Raw genomic sequence first — 17185 nt, 5'->3', positions numbered from 1 at the left:
ATATGCTGGTCTATGTCCAGTCATCACATTGATTAAAAAATGTCTTATAGTTTATCTTCCTTTAACTCCAACTGCTCTTTTAATCAAGTACTTTATGTAAGTACATTTTTACTACCTCCAAAATGCCTGGAAAAGTAACATTTAATATATGTTTTTCAGAATAACTCTGTAAGCTTATATTAAATGTGGAAATAATTTTAGTTTAACGATTGTTTTAAATGAATGTCAAAATAACTCATGTACTAAATAAAGTATGTGTCAAAGCTTGCAGAGAATTGATTTCCCACAGAATTTATTATGTTTTGTAAATTAACTCAAAAAAGGGATTTGTCTCCTCAAAATTCTTCTAAACAGCTCAGTGAGATCATTTTATGGATAAATAGTAATGATTCCTATCATTTATTCAAAATAAATACTGTTTCTGGTAATTAGTTAGTGAATTTAGAAAAATTTTAAGATTACACTTCTAAAAGTAAATTAAGTTTTTGCATTAGTCTGAGGAGCTTGGCATTACCAGTTTAACCATTTATCCACAATTAGAAATGTGTTTAATTACTTATTTATTTTATAAAATATTTGCTACTAGAACGGTGTGAAATTGGGAGTTTTGAGGACTAAAATGGAGTATTTTGACACTTGAACTTGGAATCATAATGTAAGTTGATGAGTAGAAAGTGAAGAGATAGAGGGCCATTCATTCACTCATCTGAGAACTATTTGCTTAGTATGGTTATGGACCAAGATTTTCATTAGTCACTGAGGATGTACAAACAAATTATACAATTCTGGGCATCAAGAAATTGACAATCTAATAAGTAGAAAATCCATAATTATAATGAGTTAAGGCAATAAATTTGAATTATTTAAATGCATCATTAAAACAGAAAAATAACATCAAAATTTAGAGCTAAACACCACTTCCACAAAGATTTTAAAAAAAATATGCGAAAAGAGGATAAAATATATGCTAGCCAAGGCTTTTAGTTATAACTGATACCACAAAAAAACAAAGAATCACTAAAGAATACTAGACACAATTATGTGCCAACAAATTCAACAACATAGAAGAAATGGATACATATCTAAAAGTATATAATCTTCCAAGACTGGACCAGGAAGAAATACAATATCCAAAGAGATTACTAGCAATGCCTTTGAAGCACTAATTAAAAAACTGCCAACAAATGAAAGTCCAGGAACAGAGGGCTTCATAGGTGAATTCAACCAAATGTTCAAAGAAGCATTAATACCTATCCTTGAAGCTTTTCTAAATATTGAAGAAGAAGAAGGAATGCTTCTAAATTCATTCTGCAATGCTAGCGTTACCCCGATGCCAAAATCAAAGACATAACAAAAAAGAGAAATCATAGGCCAATATCCTTGCAATATCCTTGCAGAAATTCTGAACAAAATATTAACAAACTAAATTCAACAACCCATTAAATGTGTTATACAACATGATCAAATGAGATGCATCCCAGGGATGCAAGGATGGTTCAACGCCTGAAAATCCATTAATGTGATAAATCACATTAACAAAATAATAGATAAAAACTGTATGATCATCTCAACAGATGCAGTAAAAGTATTTGGCGAAATTCAAAATCCTTTTATGATAAAAATCTCATAACAAAATGGGTTCAGAAGGAACACATCTCAACATAATAAAAGTGATATATGACAAACCCACAGCTGACGTCATACTCAATGGTAAAAATCTGACTTTCCTCTAAGATCAGGAACAAGACAGGGATGCCTACTGTCATCATTTCTATTCATCGTAATATTGAAAGTCCTCACCACAGCCATCAGCCAAGACAAAGAAATAAAAGGTATCCAAACTGGAAAGAAAGAAGTAAAACTCTCATTATTTTCAGATGACATATTGTATATATTTTATAATATATATTATATATTTTGTGTATATGTATATATATATGTATATATGTGTGTGTATATGTTTACATATATATATATATATATATATATATATATATATATATATATATATATGGGGTGCCAAAAATATACACATTCTAAGAGATGTTATCTGTGTATTATTTTTCGAAGTTGAATTGCATTATGGTAACAATGATTTGTATGATGTTCACTCAAAAGATGAAGTTAATCAAATGAATGCCAGCGTCATTCATTGTATTACAATTTTAATAATAGTTTTTTCCTTTCTTAAAATGTGTATACATTTTTTGGCATCCTGTGTGTGTGTGTGTGTGTGTGTGTGTGTGTGTATTAAAGACTCAAGAACAACAAAAACAAAACAACTATATATACTATATATATACTATATTTATATATATAGTCTCTCTCTCTATATATATATAGACTATATATATATACTAATAAATGCCTTCAGTAGTTGCAAGATACACAATTAACATACAGAAATCTGTTGCATGTCTATACACAAATAACCAATGATCAGAAGGTGAAATTAAGAAAGCAATCCCATTTACAACTGCATCAAAAGGTATAAAATACCTGGGAATAAATTTAACCAAAGAGGTGAAAGACCTGTACTCTGAAAACTGTAAGACTTCGAAGAAAGAAATTGAACAAGATACAAATAAGTGGAAGATTCTATTTTGCTCATGGATTGGAAGGATTAATATTGTTAAAATGTCCTTACTACCTAAAGTAATACACAGATTCAATGAAATCCCTATTAAAATACCAATGGTATTCTTCCTAGACTTAGAACAAATAATTCTAAAATTTACATGAAACACAAAAGATCCCAGACAGGCAAACGTATGCTGAGAGAAAACAAAGGGGGAGGAATCACACTGCCTGATATCAAACTATCATAAAACTAAAATAATCCAAACAGCATAGCACTGGCATAAAAACAGACACACACTGCGTTTCCCCAAAAATAAGACCAGGTCTTATTTTAAGTTTTGCTCCAAAAGACGCATTAGGGCTTATGTTCAAGGGATGTCCTCCTGAAAAATAATGCTAGGGCTTATTTTCCAGTTAGATCTTATTTTCGGGGAAATACAGTAGATAGATAGAATAGAGAGCCCAGAAACAAAGCCTCACTTATATGGTCAATCAAACTTCGACAAGATATGGAAGCATCCTAGATATCCATCAATAGATAAATAGAAAAAGAAGATGTGGGGTGTGTGTGTGTGTGTGTGTGTGTATAAACACACATATATGTATATCCACACGCACAATGGAATATTATTTAGCAATAAAAACTAATGTAACCTTGCCATTTGCAACAACACGGATGGACCTAGAGGCTATAATGCTGAATGAAATAAATGTGACAGAGAAAGACAAATACTTATGATCTCACTTATATGTGGAATCAAAAATAAATAAATAAATAAAAATAAAAGAATAAACAGAACAGAAACAGACCTATAGAGATGGAGAAGCTGATGGTTGCCAAAGGGAAGGGGATGAAAGAGACTTTATTTTTTATTTTTATACATTATAATTTTTGTTTTTTAAAAACCTAAAAACTAAAATTTAAAAAAAAAAATTGAAAAAGTGTGGTAGGCAGCTGGTCTTTGCACAGAACACCTTGAACCTGACATTTCAAATCCAGGCTTCCTGATACTCCATTGACAAGGGCCTTTCCCACGCTTGCACTCTGCAATTCATCCTTGAAACACGGACCCACTCTGGGGCTCGGCAGTGCACTGGAGGGGGCACACCTTTTGATGAGATGATGGAAGGATAAGGGAGACTTGTAACTTCTATTCTCTCGTTGACCATTGTCACGTACACATATTCCCAATAAAATGCCTCTTTAACCAGTGAAGTGCAATGTTATGGAATTTGTTTAAATTAATGATCCAGGACAAGGAGAGACCCAGATGGGATGTATGTGGAAAGTATTTAAGGGGGTGATTCTCCTTCAAGTTCTTAATCATGAATTTACTACATTTCACAATGCCAATAAAGTGTTTCTTTCTTGTTCCAAAAAGTAACATTCTGAGATTATCATATCTGTGTAATGGAAGTGGCCTATTCTCTGCTTTTACAAGTTTATGGGAACTTTCTCTCTGCTACTGTAACAATTGACTTATTGAAATCTGATGATTCTAGGCACGACCAATTTAAGTTTCTGAGTGAGGTACCAAGTTGCTTTTCTTTGATTCTTATTACAAAATACAGCTAAAATTCAGGGAAGTAATTTTTCAAATTATGTTGCACAAGGTGATTTCAGCGTTCCTTGAAATGCATAGGGTAAATTTTAAATGTCTCAAATAATCAATCTAGACCTCTTATCCTCAGCCTGGCTGCACAGTCCCCTGGGGAGGGTGGTGTGATGGTGCTTTTACAAATGCAATTGCCTACGGACTCCCTTAGACCAATTCAATCAGGATATTTGGGGATGAGACCAGAATATCAGTATTTTTAAAACTCCCCCTAATAATTCTAATGCACAGCCAGTATTGAGCTTCTGCCATATGAAGAAAAATATAAAAAGCTTTCACAAGGTACCTTCTAAAACATGACCTGAAATGTGTATGAAAAAGATTGAATGATGTGACTATATGGAAATAGTCAAATTTTACATGATAAAATATTCTGGAAAAACTTGCAATGTCCTACGTTATAGTGTTGAAAAAATAAATAAAGACAAAGGGTAAAGAAACTTACTTCAAAGAATTCCTATATTTTAAATAGAAAAAGGAAAATCTAATAGAAAAAAGAAAACGGTTTAAACAGAAAATTTACTAAAGAAATACAAATGTCCAACGAACATTAAATCTCATGAATGAGCTAGAAAATATAAATTAAAATGAACTAATTGCCTAGTAAAGAGATTCATAACATTCAGGGAAAGCACCCCAAAATACGGTTGATGAGATTGCAAACTGAGTGTTTTAGAGACAAATTTAGCACTTCCCAACAAAGCTTAAATGTCCAGCCCAGCAAATCATATGTATACAATAAATGTAGAGTGATATTCATTGAAACAGTGCAACAAAGAATTTGGAAATGAAATAAATGGCACACAGAGAACGTAATGCCCTCATAAATCACAGTGCAGCTTTTATTGTGTCTAGATAGACGAGGCTATGCTGCAGTAAGAAACATCCCCAAACCCTAATGGCTTTTAACACAAAGGTTATTTCCTACTAATGCTCCAGGGCTCCAGACGCCTCACTTCAGGGTCCTGCCCAATGCAGCAGCAGTTATTCCCCACCCTGCTAGTCGCTGAGGCAGAGGAAACCGATCTGGGAAATCTGAGACCCATAATTAAATACCCTGTCCAGGAGGTGGCACCTATTCCTTAATTGAACAGTTAAAAAAAGAAGTATTGATAAAACGTTAAACAATATCAATTTGCATAAGGTGGATCGTACAGGAATATGCAATTGCAGTGTGTGTGTGTGTGTGTGTGTGTGTGTGTTTGTATCTGTGTGACAATGTAGTGAGTGGGCCATTTTCTATTGCCCCCAAATGATGGCTAGGACAAGACCATTTCCTTGGGCTTACCAAGAGGAAAGAGCAAAAGACTGAACATCTATCTGTACTCCATCTTCCTGTCTGTGTCTATACACGGAGAGGTCTGAGAAGAGGACCGTGGCAGGGAACGGGGCTTCATGGGAAAGGTGGCATTAGTGGTGAGAGGTGCCAGGGTGAAAGGTTACTTCCTTCCCTCTCAGCAGGAGAGGGCGCTTGAGTCCCACTTCATTCAAAGTCAAATGATGGGGCAGCTCACTTAAGAATCTGGCTGGCAAATTCTGAGAGTGGTTTCTGGAAGGAGACAGCAGCTGCCTTCTCCCTGCCCTGCTCACTTGACTGCTGAAACTGAGTTCTCTCTATAAATAGCAGGCAAAACATTGAAACGTAGGGAGAAAGTTTCTACAAAAACTGGACCTGCATTTCCGGAGTTTGGGAGCAAGTATATATTTTGAGGCTAGAAACCACATCTTGGGTAAGGTTTCTGAAGGTAGAGGCTTTTGAGAGTAGCTACCACCAAGTGGGAAAGATCTGTGGGATAGTGCACCTGAGATGAGGGCAGCACACTCCCATGTCCCGTATCTGCATTTCTTGCAGAATAAAGGGGTTTCAAAAAGGAACGTGGAGCTAGATGAGGGGTAAGAGGAGTCTGTGCCCAGGAAGGTCATGCCCTGTGTGAAGGAGACGAATGCAGCTCAGGGCCCACAGGCTCATGGGTTGTCCTCCCTCACGTGTTTCTATATGACACCTAGTACTACAAGTGAAGCCAACATCCACCTCATGAAATTATACACATTGTGAACAAGTGAGGAGCTTGAGCAACGGCAAGAAGCTGATGGAAACAGAACAAACCAACATGAGCCTGGGGACTTTTCCCACCATTGGAATTGAGTCCACGTTCATCAAAAACACCCTGGTCCCCACCTTTCTGAGTCCAGACCCAGAGGGTCAAAGAGCAGACCGCTGTTTCTTCTGCCTTCCAATTAAGTCTTATGATTCCTCTCTCTTCCCATATCGGCAAATAAAATAAAGCGAGGAATGCTACAGACAGGAAGCTGTTGAGTCAGATATTAGCATCTTAAAATGTACTGAATTAAATTTTAATAAGTAAAAGTGGGGAATTTCAGGGAATAGGTATTTGACAGAGGGGATATAAACACATTACTTATGAAGATAGAAGCCATGAAACTAAAACCCCATCGTGCTAATCATTAAATGAATGGTGACTCTTCAATGAACAGGCTGCCTAGAGGCAGGATGACTGTGTGTAAGGTCATGGGAAATATTCCGGAGAGTCACATACTAAATTGTTTGTTACCGATGGTTGCTTATCTCTAGGAAGCAACATTGAAGAGAGTGCTCTTGTAAAGGGAAACATTTTCAGTTAGTAAGACCACCATGAGTTTAGATCTTTTTAAAACAAAATAGATTAAAGTATATTAATTTTATAATCGTAGATTAATGGAAAATGACTTTACAAAGTCAATTGTGTAACGTTCAAAAATATCGTATGCCTATGGAGGGAATGGAAAAAACCCTGTCCTACTTTACAGAAATAGTTGAGTTTCTTTGCATTTAAGTATTCACTAGTGTCGTAGAAAGGGGATAATTCCATAGAATAAAGCTGGTAGAGCCTTAGTGAATACACTTTGTGGCTATTGTTTGTAAAGAACAAAATGTTTGCTAATTGCTGCCTTGTCATAAATGGCTACTTCTCAATTATACTCGTATGTGGTAATGAGGGACAAAAATTGCATGGTAATTAAAAGCCACAAATAATACCCTAATGTAACTGTAGGCAGTATATTCCATCTTCTTTTCTGTGTAAGCTCTTACCAGCACTATTAACACGTACACATAGTAAGTGGTTCAGGTTTTACAGCCTCTCCTCCTCCCACACTCTGACGGACCTACTGGTATGAAGGGAAACGACTGAGAAGTTCTCATCAACAGAAAGAAGGTAGAGAAAGGGGGACTCTGTGAATCCAGTACCGTGTAGTCAGGCTATCAAACCCCAAAGTTAAATATAAACCGCTAATTGTTCTGAATTTATGTGACTCTATTTCTCAAATATAATGGCCTGCAGATGTCAATAGCTCACTTATGTTTTATGACGAAGGCGGTTCTGTATTTATCCACAGCTTCTCAGATCTCTGTTTTCAATTATGGCATTACACTGCATGGAGATGCTTTAATGATGGCAAACTTGATAAATGAACACGATTTTTATTACTGTCTATTTCTATCATCAATTTAGTTACACCGATTCCGACCCATATAAAATCAACCACGGGCTGTTCAAATGGCTTTTTGAGTGAGTGACATATTCAGTGAATGAAAACTGTGTCTCGATAATTGTCTCTTAGCACTAGGACATTCTTTTCTAGGGCTGGCAGCTGCTCTCTCCTTCTGTTTCTTGTTCTGTTGACTAACTGGGCTTAACCATAATGACTAACTCATCTACCCTCCCTGGCTTCTGTGTATCCCCTCTCCATGTTTGCTTGGATACCCTGTCCTTTCTTTTCATTCTCTTTTTCATGTATTAGAAATATAGTTGTTCTATTTTTCATTTTCTTCAGTTATCCGTAGAATATATTTATGCTCCCCCATTGGCTCTCCTTGGAGCTTAGCAAAAGGCCACTCCCCTCCATTTGTGATGCTTTCCTTTAAAAATCTTAGCCAACTAATTCTTATTCAACGCTTCAGTAAGATCTTTGTTCCCCTCAGTTCAACCAAATGTCATCTTAAAAGATTATACTCTTGTCAGGATTAACTCAAATGTCTTACCCTTAGATATTAATGGAAATAAAAGTGAAAATGCTGCCTTTCTCTTATTTCTTTTGCACTTAAAAAAATCTCAACCCCAGCCTGAACTCGTTTTTTATCACTTCCATTTGAATGATAGTATTGCTTTTTAGTTTGAGGGTCAGATATATTGTGAATACGCTGCCCCACCCAGAACTTTAGGCTTTAAAACAGAGCAAGTTATCTCAAGGATAGTATCGATATTTAAGGATATCATCTTACGCGTTCCATCAATAACAAAATAAAGTATTCTGATAAAGTATGGTTTCCAGGAAAAGTCATCTCTCAATGCTATAGTCTTTTTAAAATTTTGTTTTGTTTTATTTTTAATGATCTTTCTTGATCACCTGATGTAGGGAACACTAGAAGTAATACTCCATCAGCCTATTTTCTCTAAACAAAAATCGGTGTAACCAACATGCTAAAAAAGTACACCCTGTGGATGTAAAACAAAACAAAACAAAACATATTTTATTTTGAATTTCATTCAGTGAGGTAGCTTATTTTTCTCCCACTGGATAAAATGCATCTGGCTCTATGACTTTCCTGCTGAATCTAGCACAGCAGATGGTTCTAGATGTATCTCAAATTACAAAACACAGTCTCAGTTTAGAAGTGAGAAGTGTTCAGGGTAAGATATAAATTAATATTTCAATCTTTATTCAAAACATGACAACAGTTATTTTACACACACACACACTAACACAGAAAATGTATCTCTTACAAAATTTTATTTTCCCTCTCCAAATCTTATACCTTTTTGATGCTCTTGCCTGAGTGGTTCCTGAGAATCTTAGTTCCAGATCTTTTTTGTTTTCCTTTGTAATACTGATCTGGTCCCTTCTGTGGCGATTACTGCCTCTTAGTGCCTAAGTTGAAATTCCAATTTTGACATCCTCTTACACTGACATTTTAATGGCTCAGAAAAATTCTATTACCAGTGAGTACGTGAAATTGTATCTCAAATATCAAGAGAAACTTTCTATAACGCACAAAGATATAACTCATGTCAACTTAGCAAAAAAGGTAAGTGGCTTGTACAAGAAAATCTAAATATTAATTCAGATATGACAAATCCTTCATAGGTTGTCCAGAGTTACATTAGCTTCACATTCAAAGCTTAAAATTACATATTTGGCACGAGAACAGGATGTCAAGAGAAAGTAACCAATTCAAATGTTGGGACAAACAAATGCAGGTACATGGTTTCTGATATTTCAAATATTAAAGGAAAACTCCATTGGAAAATTAGTAGAGAGTTTCAGGATATAAGTTGGGCCAAATATCCTCAAAACAATCACAGATTCTAGGTGGACTATACTGGCTATAATGGTACGGAAATCAACCAGACTTCTGAACTTGAAGTACAGAGAAAATATAAAACAAATAATACATCCCCAAATTCAAAATAAAAATTAATGTTGATCTGCTGAAGAGTCAACAAAGCTTGCCTTATAACAAGTATTTAATAATCAAAGACTCAGAAGTTTAGTACCAAAAGACTTATCAAAGACCTACCTAATCAGTCCAAATGAACCCCAATATGTATTTTCAGACATAAAATGAAGACAGGAACCATCTCCCAATTGTTACTGAAGCTTTGTAATGTTCGACACTTGATCATTTGATATGTGAATATACCAATACAAGATCGAAAGATTTTTTGTTTTGTTTTGTTTTGTTTTTATGACTGAGCTTGTTTTAGCAAGGTTCTTTTGGGGTTGAAGAAAAAAGAAATTCCATGAAAAAGGGGTAGGGTTGTGTGTGTTTTCTTAAAGAGAAAAGGAATCTCACTGAACCCAAGGGGAGGAAAGCATGTTCAGGCTTCAAATGAACTGGAACGGAGACATGGCAAGCCTGACACCAAAGAGCTATGCGATCATCACTTTAACTTTTGGTTTTCTTTCCCGGTGTGCGCCATTCTCCTTGCCCATCTGATTGATTGTTTTCTTTTTCCTTTGCACGTGAACAACTATGACTGCTACAGCTAACATTACACGATTGTGCCTCTGCTGAGAGTTGACTACACCGGTTGTTTGACTCGCTTGTAAACTATCTGCTAGGTTCCTTCCGGCCCACCTGGTCCAATGTGCTGTTGACAAGGAGACAGAGCGTTCGGTGATACTCATGGCTTCTCCATCCCCTTCTAGGAACTTGTCTATGACTGGGTTGGTTTTGAGCCAAGGGGTATAGCTGTGTTCTAGCAAGGAAATCTTAGAATCTATCAACATTAGACCTGTCTAGTCCTTCAACAGTCCGAAGATAACAGTTTCACTAACGTGTAGAATCCAAAAGTATAATACGCTCCTGTTTAACCAATATGCCTCTGTTCTCTTTGGGAACAGCTGTGATTTTAAACAGGGCATCACCTCTCATTCAACTACAGTTGAGAAGGAGAATTGCCTTAATGCTATCTGGACAATAGAAGTAGATTTTCCTTCATCCCGGAAGTATTGTTCATGTGAAACTGTTTCTCAAAAAAAGAAGAAAGACATAAAAGAGAAGTTCTGATATGGTATCACTTCTTTGCCCAAATCTAATGCTTAGGATTCTCCTCTCAGACTTAAATTGATATGGAAATGAGAAAACACATGAGAGCCTTTACCACAATATCTGGCTCATAATAGGTTTTCTGAAGATGTAATTTGAATTCATATGAATCCACATGGCTTTGGATATATCTCACCATCTCTTCGAACCTCAGTTTCTTAATTATTTTTCCACATACCCAATGCCTAGTGTGTCCTTTCTTTTTGTTAATAATCTGTGTTTCTCCCTATAGAGCATGTTGAAATTTGCATACCCAATTTAATTTAGCTTCAAACAATCTCTTTCTCTGGCCTGCATTGGAAAAGGCTCAACTATTGGGAGAATGAATAGGGACTTTATAAGTTCTGGGTCACTGACCAAAACCCATCCCACATTCTCTTGTGTCTGTTTTCTTAGTACCATGAGCTTTCACAGGAGAGAACCATCTGTTTTCTGGGTTCATGTTTTTTTTCCTTTGGCAGTCCTCTTCACTCTGTTATTAATAGTGCATGCCTAAGTTTTGCAACTCCCCAATATCCCAATCTTGAATTTATGCCATTCATAAAAATTAGATTTAAAGAAATTTGATCTACCTAGATTTCATTAAATTTGTGTGACATGAAGGCTGAGGGGTGCTAACTGATGCTTCCAGGAACATACCTCCTCTGAAAGCAATCACATATTGTCATAAACTAAATATATCACGCCATTAGGACTTCTGGCCGAACAGATCAGTCTTAATTTAGGATACACACTAATTAGTTCAATAATTCAATAAACATTTGAACTCCTTGGAAGACTGAAAAAAGGGATAAATATGAATCAGACACTATCTCTGTATTCAAGAAGTGCAGACGACATGCAAACAAATAATAACAGGACAAAATATGCGCTGGAATAGAGTTTGCATTTGACAACTACTGGGTTATAATGGATAAAGAGAAAGGTTCTATCCAAAAGCTTCTGATGTGACTGTGTAACAAGTTATTATTCACAAGATTTAAGCTACTTTCTTTAGAATACTGTGAGCTAAGTACTCTCTGGATCTGCTTTAATTACTTCCAATCCTTGAGCAATAATCAATCATCAATTAAGCACTGATTTTCTCCTACGTGCCAAGCATGGTTTTAGAAGCTACTGAAGATAGAAAATAGTTTTAAAGCATTATCTCTATTCAAAAAAGAGTTGATATAGTCCAGCTTATGAGTAAGTTACCCTACGGTTATATCAGTTGAGGGCAAGTATTTCTAAGTTACACGGACTGGTCAGATTTCTTTGCTGAGGAAATGATTCCAGTAGGACCATCGTTTGATGACTGCAATTTGAATAGACCAGTAAGATTATTGCCAGATATCTTGGCCATGCTGGAGTTGGGGAAATTGCTCCTTTAATCTCACAAATGCTTTTAAGCCAAAGAAAAACTGAAAGAGGGCCAAGGATCCCACTAACAACACTCTGGAAGGCACAGCAACCAGTGGCTTTGTCTGAAAAGGGCTCAGAGTTGCTGAGGTCAGCAACTTTTGCAGGAATCCTAGAAATTAAAAAAAAAAAAAAAAAAAATCCTAGAATTTAAAAATGAGATGAGATTCTGTACATCTTCTCTTAGCAATCTATAACAAAACATTTCTTTGTAATAATCACACATATTTTTAACACTGATATGTCTGAGTGCTGACAATGAACAAACACTGTTATAAGCATTTTACTTGCGTTCATTTAATCCTCACATCTACCCTATAAATTCGGTAGAATTTGTACTATTATCCCTATTGTGGAGATGGGATTTCTGAGTCACGGGGCGTTAAGTACCCCCGCATATATCACACTATAGCAGGTGTTGGAACTGAAGGTCCTAACTCAGGGCTGACTGCCAGCTTGCCAACCCAGCACCATCCTGCAGAACTGGCAACATTCAAATATGTAGTTCTGGACCCAACCTCTGGGGAGTCTTAAGTCAATTAGTCTGAGCTGGAGTCCAGGAATCTCTTTCTCTAAGAATCAGCTGGGGTGATGTGCATGTAGTTGGGTTGAGGGACTATTTATTGCCGTATTAAACTGCCATACCCTGAGGCGCTGCTGTTGACAGGGAACCGTCCTTGCAGTCATCCCTGACACAGAGAAAAGGGTCACCCACCACACCCACTTTACTCTCAGACCAAGTGAGGGAAACAAGTGTTGTGGAATATACTGGAAATCACAGGAAGGCTTAGAACTTAACGTTTTAGCGATGATAAATCCTGAGGTTTTTATGCAACATATAATATGAGCCTTGATATAAAAGTGCAACAGTCAGCACAAACTAATAAGGACACAAAGAACGGAGAAGAATACACAGAAAAATATCAGTAGAACTTAGAGAAAGTTAAATGAGTATTGCAGAACAAATCAGAAGAAAGGCATTTTTACCACTTTATCTAGCCAAGGATTTTTCACTAATCCTAGGGTATGAAGATTTGAAAACGTATATTACACAGCCACAATACTTTATCAATAGTACTAATAATAGCACTCATAGCAATATTAGCTACCAACTTTTTAGTGCCTATCATATTCCAAACTTTGGGAATTAGCAGGAGCTAAAGTAATTCAGAAGTGTGCTTCTGAAAGACCTGGTGGAAACTAGATTATAAAAAGGCCATACTAGGGCTGGAAAACATGAAGACCTTTTCATTATTAACAGATGAAAGAATGGTAGAACGGTGTAGAAGGTAACAGTTGAAATAGAAAGAAGTGAGTAGATTCAAGAAATGACTAGGAGGTAAAATTGAAAATATTTGAATTGATCAGACACAGTTCCTCCTGGGAGAGAAAGAGAGAAGACGACCTCCCATGATTCTGTCTTGAATGGCTGTGTAGATAACGGTGTGACGTCAGATTTTGGATATGTAAGGTTTCGTGAGAAGGCTGAATGAGAAGTCATTAGACAATTGGTACGTGGATCCTGAGCTCAGGAGACCCTTCTGGATCAGAGATTTGAAATGCATCATTATTTAAACAGTATTTGATACTGAGAGAGTAGATCAGACCACCCAAGGAGAAGATGTAAATAAGAAGATTAAGAAGAATAAGAAGAGCCCATATCATTTCACTTGATCTTTAAGGTATTATAACTTATGAGGTAGGTGGGTGTATTAGACCCATTTTTCAGTTGACAAACTGAAGCTCAGATTGAATTCAATGAGTTAGTCAGTGATTAGTCTGGGACACCACCATTTATATGTTTGATTCCAAAGCCTACATTTTCATCCATAAACTAGACTATAATTTAGTGGTTATATTTATGATTGCTGATTTACATAGTGTAACGTGCATACAGTTCTTATGCTAGAGTTTGCAGTCAGTTATACTTATTTCCTTTTCATCATCAAGTTTTAGGTAATAAAACTCAGGTTTTATTACAGTTACATATTTGACCTGAGAAGTTCTGCCTATTTCAATTACTTCACTAGTGCAACACAGACATAACTACTGTTTATATTAAAAGTATTCTTTGTGTGCTGCACTGTACATATTATGCAGAAAACACAACCAACTCTGCTTAGATTAAAAAGAAAAAGAAAAAAAAGACTATGGAGCTCATCACATAATTGGAAGAAAAAAGTAACCCATAAAGCAATAGTGAACGACTCTATGAAAAGTAACCGAGATGGTCTAATGTTCCCTACAGGTGGACCAAACTTTATCCAGGTTTCTTCCTGACTATTAAGTAAGTCCCTGACCTCCCTTTTCTTAAGAGCATTCACTTATAAACTTGCAATTGTGAATTCTTTCTCTACCCTTTAGAAATATATATCAATCTTCTCCCAGCCTTACACAAGTGTTACAACCCAGGAAATATCTTTCTCAGGAACAGGGGAATGAGCTCTGAAATGTGAACATTGAAGGAGCGAGCACCCTATCTCCTATTCTCTGCGGCAGGCTAGGGGCCTAACTTCAGGGGGTGCAGATTAGATGGCCTATTCGCAAAGGAAAACATTCGCAAACTGTGCTCTACACACTCCAAATCCCATTGATTGAGGTCCCTCCCCTCCCCAGTGCCTTCCAGGACTTTTCCACTAGGTCAACCCAGCACTTAGAAACCCTCACCTTTCATTTCAGTTGAACTGAGTTCAGTTTCTCTCTCCCATTGCAATAGTCTTAAATAATGTCTTCCTTAACTGTTTAACTTGGATGCAACTTTCATTTCAAAGTAAAATTTTCAACAGAGATCCAGACCAAGGATGACAGTCAGAATAGGCAGAGGAGCCCTAATAAACAGTGGACTTACAGTCCCCAAACCTCAGGTAAGACTCAGCTATTCAAACAAAAATAGGAAGCACTTCCCTAATTAATGAAAAAGATCTAAGTAAAAATTCAAAGATATAAATGAACCAGCCAAATCCATGGAACACTGAAGACAAAAAGTGTTCTAACACAGGGAAATACACTTTAGGGATAACGCAGAGTTTTTCCAAACTCCACACTATCTGCCTTTTGTTCCAGAAAACTGTTCTGTGCCTTGTAGAATGTTTAGCAGCATATCATTTCCCCAGTAGATGCATGCAGCTCTCCCTCAGTTACAGAAACCAAAACTGTGTCAAGTTGTTGCCAAACGTCTCCTGGGATGTGGGGGTAGGATCACTATGTTTGAGAGAGTTTGGGGTAGATTGAAATAAAGCCACTATATAAACATAGCTACTGTGTTGCCCCAATGGGTCTGATTTCCATATTGAACTGTCTGTACCCCACAAAGCTTAATAATCCTCCAAATGATCTATTTTTATAGTAATATACAGACCCATGATACACATCAATGTGACATAAAACGATTCCTTCACTGAAGTTTACTAACCAGCTGGTACAGTTCAGAAAGACAGTTACACAACACTCTGCTCATGAAATCAGGTGACTGAAGTGACTGAAAATATTCACTAGCACGGCATGCGTTAGATTACCTTGCGGGACCCACAGAGTCCAAAACATCTCCACACCTGAGAATTTACCTGATACTATCTGTGTATCTCTGTAGGAAAAGTGAGTTTACAGTTGTCAAAGCTCTACAAAAACATTTTTTTCATAGATATTTGCAATCACTTTTTCTGAATCACGTATTTTTACTTCTGAGGTATTCAGGCTCTACTCGTATAAGGTATAGACTTATCTTCTTACTTCAGGATGACTTTTTTTTCAAATTAGAAAGTCAGCCCAGTATAAACAGCTTCCTAACAGTGAGTTAACTTTGTCTGAAATGGTTGTTTACCAGGATGGCCCAGAAATCTCAATAGCAAAATGGTTTTCTCTGCTAATATTTAATCTTCTTGCCCGGAAACACTGGTTTAAAATTCAGTTACTTGTTGCCAGATAAGCAAAACTTAATATAGCTAGAAAATAGTTCTATATTGCATTAACAAACTCAGATACATTTCTAAATGATGATGACATTTCAGTCAAAATAAGGGTATAAGACCTCAAATATATGCAGTTAAATTTTTGCTAAAATGACTTTTAAAAGACCCTTTTCCTAAGTGTAGTTTATAATAAGGTTTCACTCTGAATAATAGCTTAACCTTTGTTGGAAATTAATGTTGATGTCAGTAAGTTAGCTCTACTGCTGACTGGGAAACAGAATTGCTAATTATTACAAAAAAGGGGAATGTGAATGCAAATGATATGAAAATACTTGATCTCAGCCAGCAGAACTAAAAACAATCCAAGGACAAATGAGACCACAGCTCTTAGGTGTGGAGACTTTTGGCTTCCATTACAAATGCATTTGCAAATGTTTCATATGTAGTTTACAGAAGGATACATTTCCAGGACCAACTCTTCCTTTATACTTAGGGAAATAATAAGATTTTTATTTTGATTTTTCCAGTGTTTTGAAATAAAATTTGCACTTCCTGCTGGTTCTATATAAATGGCTTGCTATACTTTTTTGGAAACAGAACAGTTAGAGGTACATGAGAAGCATTTGGTAAAAAAGAGTGTGTGAGAGAACCGTATGTTCTTTTTCAGGGCAAATGAAAATTCCTATCTGCTACACTCACCCCTTAAATCTCAATGTATCCAAGTAGGAACTACTGGTCCTCTCCCACATGATGGAAAATGGAATCTCTTTAAAACAGAGTCATTTACACAGAGCAGGTCTCCTGTGTGTGTTCTGAAATGACTGACCTTGAATCCTGTCCATTCAGATGATCATAACGAGACTATATTTTTGGTTATTGGGGATATCATGGAAAATGGATAAAATGAAGAACACATAATTACAACAATTACGTTCCTCAACAATCCACGCAATAAAAAAATTCATATGCCAAAAAAAGAGAGAAAAAACCATGTAATCTCTAAATAAGGAAGGGAAATTAAAATTTCTTATCTATCACAGTGGAAAACAGTTTTGAAATCATACAATAAATGA

The sequence above is a fragment of the Rhinolophus sinicus genome, linkage group LG09 (assembly GCF_036562045.2).
Source record: "Rhinolophus sinicus isolate RSC01 linkage group LG09, ASM3656204v1, whole genome shotgun sequence".
Taxonomy (NCBI): domain Eukaryota; kingdom Metazoa; phylum Chordata; class Mammalia; order Chiroptera; family Rhinolophidae; genus Rhinolophus; species Rhinolophus sinicus.
This window is presented reverse-complemented; position numbering follows the sequence as displayed.